At 41.7% G+C, this 6,870-nt stretch overlaps 1 non-coding gene across 1 annotated transcript; it reads left to right on the top strand.

Annotated features, from left to right (window-relative positions):
* The first annotated feature begins 6,155 nt into the window (after window positions 1-6,155).
* LOC112745998 (small nucleolar RNA R71) lies at window positions 6,156-6,263 on the top strand. The gene has a single exon (XR_003173899.1). It is a non-coding gene; the product is annotated as a small nucleolar RNA R71 (small nucleolar RNA).
* The last annotated feature ends 607 nt before the right edge of the window (window positions 6,264-6,870 follow it).

Here is a 6,870-nt window from a genome sequence, read left to right as displayed (position 1 = left end):
GAATAGAATTTACTATCCTTTTGCGTCTGTCACTACGCCCAGCACTCGCGAGTTTGGAGTTCGTCACAGTCATTCAATCCCAGAGTCCTACTCGGAATACCACGGACAAGGTTTAGACTTTCCGGACTCTCATGAATGCCGCCATCAATCTAGCTTATACCACGAAGATTCTGATTAAGAGATCTAAGAGATACTCATTCAATCTAATGTAGAACGGAAGTGGTTGTCAGGCACGTGTTCATAGGGAATGATGATGATTGTCACGTTCATGACATTCAGGTTGAAGTGCAAATGAATATCTTAGAAACTGAATAAGTTGAATTGAATAGAAAATAGTAGTACTTTGCATTAATTCTTGAGGAACAGCAGAGCTCCACACCTTAATCTATGGAGTGCAGAAACTCTACCGTTGAAAATACATAAGTGATAATGGAGTTCATTGGTCTCGGCCCCAGAGGGGAACCGGAGTAACCAAGACTTGATCACAGGATCAAAAATACAATCCAGGATGTCTAACACAATAGTAAAAGGTCCTATTTATAATAAACTAGCTACTAGGGTTTACAAAAGTAAGTAATTGATGCATAAATCCACTTCCGGGCCCACTTGGTGTGTGCTTGGGCTGAGCTTAAAGTCTACACGTGGAGAGGTCATTCTTGGAGTTGAACGCCAGCTTTTGTGCCAGTTTGGGCGTTGAACTCCACTTTGCAACTTGTTTCTGGCGCTGGACGCCAGAATTGGGCAGAGAGCTAGCGTTGAACGCCAGTTTGCGTCATCTAAACTTGGGCAAAGTATGGACTATTATATATTGCTGGAAAGCCCTGGATGTCTACTTTCCAATGCAATTGGAAGCGAGCCATTTTGAGTTCTGTAGCTCCAGAAAATCCATTTTGAGTGCAGGGAGGTCAGAATCCAACAGCATCAGCAGTCCTTCTTCAACCTCTGAATCTGAGTTTTGCTCAAGTCCCTCAATTTCAGCCAGAAAATACCTGAAATCACAGAAAAACACACAAACTCATAGTAAAGACCAGAAATGTGAATTTAACATAAAAACTAATGAAAACATCCCTAAAAGTAACTAGATTCTACTAAAAACATACTAAAAACAATGCCAAAAAGCATATAAATTATTCGCTCATCACAACACCAAACTTAAATTGTTGCTTGTCCCCCAGCAACTGAAAATCAAATAGGATAAAAAGAAGAGAATATACTATAAATTCCAAACTATCAATGAAACATAGCTCCAATCAGATGAGCGGGACTTGTAGTTTTTTTGCCTCTTGAATAGTTTTGGCATCTCACTTTATCCATTGAAGTTCAGAATGATTGGCTTCTATAGGAACTCAGAGTTTAGATAGTGTTATTGACTCTCCTAGTTCAGTATGATGATTCTTGAACACAGCTATTTTATGAGTCTTGGCCGTGGCCCTAAGCACTTTGTTTTCCAGTATTACCACCGGATACATAAATGCCACAGACACATAATTGGGTGAACCTTTTCAGATTGTGACTCAGCTTTGCTAAAGTCCCCAATTAGAGGTGTCCAGGGTTCTTAAGCACACTCTTTTTTTGCTTTGGACCTTGACTTTAACCGCTCAGTCTCAAGTTCTCACTTGACACCAACACGCCACAAGCACATGGTTAGGGACAGCTCGGTTTAGCCGCTTAGACCAGGATTTTATTCCTTTAGGCCCTCCTATCCACTGATGCTCAAAGCCTTGGGATCCTTTTTATTTGCCCTTACCTTTTGGTTTTAAGGGTTATTGGCTTTTTGCTCTTGCCTCTTGGTTTTAAGAGCTTTTGGCTTTTTCTACTTGCTTTTTCTCTTTCTTTCTATTTCTTTTTCGCCCTTTTTTTTTCTCTGCAAGCTTTGTTCTTTGCTGCTTTTGCTTGCTTCAAGAATCATTTTTATGATTTTTCAGATTATCAAATAACATGTTTCCTAGTCATCATTCTTTCAAGAGCCAACATATTTAACATTCTTAAACAACAACTTCAAAAGACATATGCACTGTTCAAGCATACATTCAGAAAACAAGAAGCATTGTCACCACATCAATATAATTAAACTAAGTTCAAGGATAAATTCAAAACTCATGTACTTCTTGTTCTTTTGAATTAAAACATTTTTCATTTAAGAGAGGTGATGGATTCATAGGACATTCATAACTTTAAGTCAAAGTTACTAACTACTAATGATCATGTAATGAAGACACAAACATAGATAAGCACTTAACATAGAGAAAACGAAAAACAGAGAAAGTAAGAACAAGGAATGAGTCCACTTTAGTGATGGTGGCATTTCCTTCTTGAGGAACCAATGATGTCCTTGAGCTCTTCTATGTCTCTTCCTTGTCTTTGTTGCTCCTCCCTCATTGCTTTTTGATCTTCTCTTATTTCATGAAGGATGATGGAGTGCTCTTGATGTTCCACCCTTAGTTGTCCCATGTTGGAACTTAATTCTCCTAGGGAAGTGTTGATTTGCTCCCAATAGTTTTGTGAAGGAAAATGCATATGAGGCATCTCCGGGATCTCATGGTGATGAGCTTCCTGCGCCTCTTGAGCTCCATGAATGGGCTCTCTTGCTTGCTCCATCTTTTTCTTAGTGATGGGCTTCTCTTCCTCAATGTGAATGTCTCCTTCTATGGAAGCTCCAGCTGAGTAACATAGATGGCAGATAAGATGAGGAAAAGCTAGCCTTGCTCCAGGAGAGGGCTTTTCGGCTATTTTGTAGAGTTCAAGGGAGATGACTTCATGAACCTTTACTTCTCATGCAATCATGATGCTATGGATCATGATGGCCCGATCCACAGTAACTTCAGATCGGTAGCTAGTGGGGATGATGGAGCGTTGGATGAACTCCAACCATCCTCTAGCCACAGGCTTGAGGTCCAATCTTCTTAGTTGAACCGGCTTGCCTTTGGAGTCAATCTTCCATTGAGCTCCTTCCACACATATGTCCATGAGGACTTGGTCCAACCTTTGATTAAAGTTGACCCTTCTAGTGTAGGGGCGTTCATCTCCTTGCATCATAGGCAAGTTAAACGCCAACCTCACATTTTCCGGACTAAAATCTAAGTATTTCCCCCGTACCATTGTAACATAGTTCTTTGGATCCAGGTTCTTACTTTGATCATGGTTCTTGGTGATCCATGCATTGGCATAGAACTCTTGAACCATTAGGATGCCGACTTGTTGGATGGGGTTTGTTAGAACTTCCCAACCTCTTCTTTGAATTTCATGTCGGATCTCCGGATACTCATTTCTTTTGAGTTTGAAAGGGACCTCGGAGATCACCTTCTTCTTGGCCACAACATCATAGAAGTGGTCTTGATGAGCTTTGGAGATGAATCTTTTCATCTCCCATGACTCGGAGGTGGAAGTTTTTGTCCTCTCTTTCCCTTTTCTAGAGGATTCTCCGGTCTTAGGTGCCATCAATGGTAATGGAAAAACAAAAAGCTTATGCTTTTACCACACCAAACTTAGAATATTGGTCGCCCTCGAGCAAGAAAATAAAGAATTAGATGAAGAAGAAGAAGAAAAGATGGAGAAGAGGGGGGAGGTGTGTTTCGGCCAAGAAGAGAAAAGAGGGTTGTGTTGTGTGAAAATGAGGAAGAATGGAAGGCTTTATATAGGGAAGGGAGGGGGGGTTAAGTTTCGGCCATATGGGTGGGTTTGGATGGGAAATTGATTTGAATTTTGAAGGTAGGTAGAGTTTATTAGGTAGGTTTATGGGGAAGAGTGGGTGGATGTGAGTGGTGAAGGGTTAATAGGGAAGAGAGATGGAGGTGATAGGTGAAGGATTTTGGGGAAGAGTGTTTATTGGGAATAGAGGATGATTGAGAAGAGAGAAGAGAGTGAGTGGAGGTAGGTGGGGATCCTGTGGGGTCCACAGATCCTGAGATGATCCTGTGGGGTCCACAGATCCTGAGATGATCCTGTGGGATCCACAGATCCTGAGGTGTTCAAGGATTTACAACCTTGCACCAAATTTAGCATGTAAAATGCCCTTGCACACAACTCTGGGCGTTCAGCGCCAGGTTGGTGCCTATTTTGGGCGTTCAACGCCCATTTGTTGCCCATTTCTGGCGTTGAACGCCAGAACCATGCTTGTTCTGGGCGTTCAGTGCCAGCTCTTCTCCAGGGTGCAATTCTGGCGTTCAGCGCCCAGATGCTGCCCATTTTGGGCGTTCAGTGCCCAGATACTGCCCATTTTGGGCGTTCAGCGCCAAAACCATGCTCTGTTCTGGCGTTGAACGCCAGACAGGTGCTTCCTCCAGGGTGTGATTTTTCTTCCGCTGTTTTTGATTCTGTTTCTAAATTTTTCGTTTATTTTGTGAATCAACATGATCATGAACCTAAGAAAACATGAAAAACAAAAATAAAATTAGATAAATAAACATTGAGTTGCCTCCCAACAAGCGCTTCTCTAATGTCAATAGCTTGACAGTGGGCTCTCATGGAGCCTCACAGATGTGCAGAGCTTTGTTGAGACCTCCCAACACCAAACTTAGAGTTTGGATATGGGGGTTTGACACCAAACTTAGAGTTTTGTTGTGGCCTCCCAACACCAAACTTAGAGTTTGACTGTGGGGGCTTTGGTTGACTCTGCTTTGAGAGAAGCTTTTTCTGCTTCCTCTCCATGGATGCAGAGAGAGATCCTTGAGTTGTAAACACAAGGTTGTCCTTTTTAATTGAAGGATCAATTCTCCTTTGTCCACATCAATCACAGCTCTTGCTGTGGCTAGGAAAGGTCTTCCTAGGATGATGGATTCATCCTCTTCCTTTCCAGTATCCAGGACTATAAAATCAGCAGGGATGTAAAGGCCTTCAACCTTTACTAACACGTCCTCTACTTGTCCATAAGCCTATTTTCTTGAATTTTCTGCCATCTCTAATGAGATTTTAGCAGCTTGCACCCCATAGATTCCCAGTTTCTCTATTACAGAGAGGGGCATGAGGTTTATTCCTGAACTAAGGTCACACAGAGCCTTAAAGATCATGGTGCCTATGGTACAAGGTATTATGAACTTTCCAGGATGTTGTCTCTTCTGAGGCAATGTCAGTTGATCCAGATCACTTAGTTCATTGGTGAACAAGGGAGGTTCATCTTCCCAAGTTTCAATACCAAATAATTTGGCATTTAGCTTCATGATTGCACCAAGGAACTTGGCAGCTTGCTCTTCAGTAACATCCTCATTCTCTTCAGAAGAGGAATACTCATCAGAGCTCATGAATGGCATAAGTAGGTTCAATGGAATCTCTATGGTCTCTAGATGAGTCTCAGATTCCTTAGGTTCCTCAGAGGGAAGCTCCTTATTAATCACTGGACGTCCCAGGAGGTCTTCCTCCTTGGGATTCACGTCCTTCTCCTCTCTTGTGGGTTCGGCCATGGTAATTAATTCAATGGCCTTGCACTCTCCTTTTGGATTCTCTTCTGTATTGCTTAGGAGAGTACTAGGAGGGATTTCAGTGATCTTGTTACTCAGCTGGCCCACTTGTGCTTCCAAATTTCTAATGGAAGACCTTGTTTCATTCATGAAACTCTCAGTGGCCTTAGATAGATCAGAGACTAAATTTGCTAAGCTAGATGGATTCTGCTCAGAATTCTCTATCTGTTGCTGAGTGGATGATGGAAAAGGCTTGCTATTGCTAAACCTGTTTCTTCCACCATTATTAAAGCCTTGTTGAGGCTTTTGATCCTTCCATGAGAGATTTGGGTAATTTCTCCATGATGGATTGTAGGTGTTTCCATATGGTTCACCCATGTATTTTAACTCTGCTATTGCAGGGTTCTCAGGATCATAAGCTTCTTCCTCCGAAGATGCCTCTTGAGTACTGTTGGATGCAGCTTGCATTCCATTCAGACTCTGAGAAATCATATTGACTTGCTGAGTCAATATTTTATTCTGAGCCAATATGGCATTCAGAGTATCAATTTCAAGAACTCCCTTCTTCATAGGCGTCCCATTACTCACAGGATTCCTCTCAGAAGTGTACATAAACTGGTTATTAGCAACCATGTCAATGAGTTCTTGAGCTTCTGCAGGCATTTCCTTTAGGTGAATGGATCCACCTGCAGAAGTATCCAATGACATCTTTGATAGCTCAGATAAACCATCATAGAATATATCCAGGATGGTCCATTCTGAAAGCATATCAGAATGACACTTTTTGGTCAGCTGCTTGTATCTTTCCCAAGCTTCATAGAGGGATTCACCTTCTTTCTGTCTGAAGGTTTGAACATCAGCTCTAAGCTTGCTCAGCTTTTGAAGAGGAAAGAACTTGGCTAAGAAAGCCGTGACCAGCTTATCCCAAGAGTTCAGGCTGTCTTTGGGTTGAGAGTCCAACCATATTCTAGCTCTGTCTCTTACAGCAAAAGGGAAAAGCATGAGCCTGTAGACTTCAGGATCTACTCCATTAGTCTTAACAGTATCACAGATCTGCAAGAATTCAGTTAAGAACTGAAAAGGATCTTCAGATGGAAGTCCATGAAACTTGCAGTTCTGCTGCATCAAAGAAACTAGCTGAGGTTTCAGCTCAAAATAGTTTGCTCCAATGGTAGGAATGGAGATGCTTCTTCCATATAAATTGGAATTAGGTGCAGTAAAGTCACCAAGCATTCTCCTTGCATTATTGTTGTTGGGTTCGGCTGCCATCTCCTTTACTTGTTCGAAATTTTCAATAAGGTTGTCTCTGGATTGTTGTAATTTAGCTTCTCTTAGTTTTCTCAACAAGAATGCCTTTTTCTTTGTCCCTGCTCATAAGAAAGAGAAGAGAAAAAGAAAAGAAGAGGAATCCTCTATGTCACAGTAAAGAGGTTCCTTATTATTAGTAGAAGAAGAAAAGGAATAGGGGTGAAGAAGA

The sequence above is a fragment of the Arachis hypogaea genome, chromosome 14 (assembly GCF_003086295.3).
Source record: "Arachis hypogaea cultivar Tifrunner chromosome 14, arahy.Tifrunner.gnm2.J5K5, whole genome shotgun sequence".
Lineage (NCBI taxonomy): Eukaryota > Viridiplantae > Streptophyta > Magnoliopsida > Fabales > Fabaceae > Arachis > Arachis hypogaea.
This window is presented reverse-complemented; position numbering and strand designations above follow the sequence as displayed.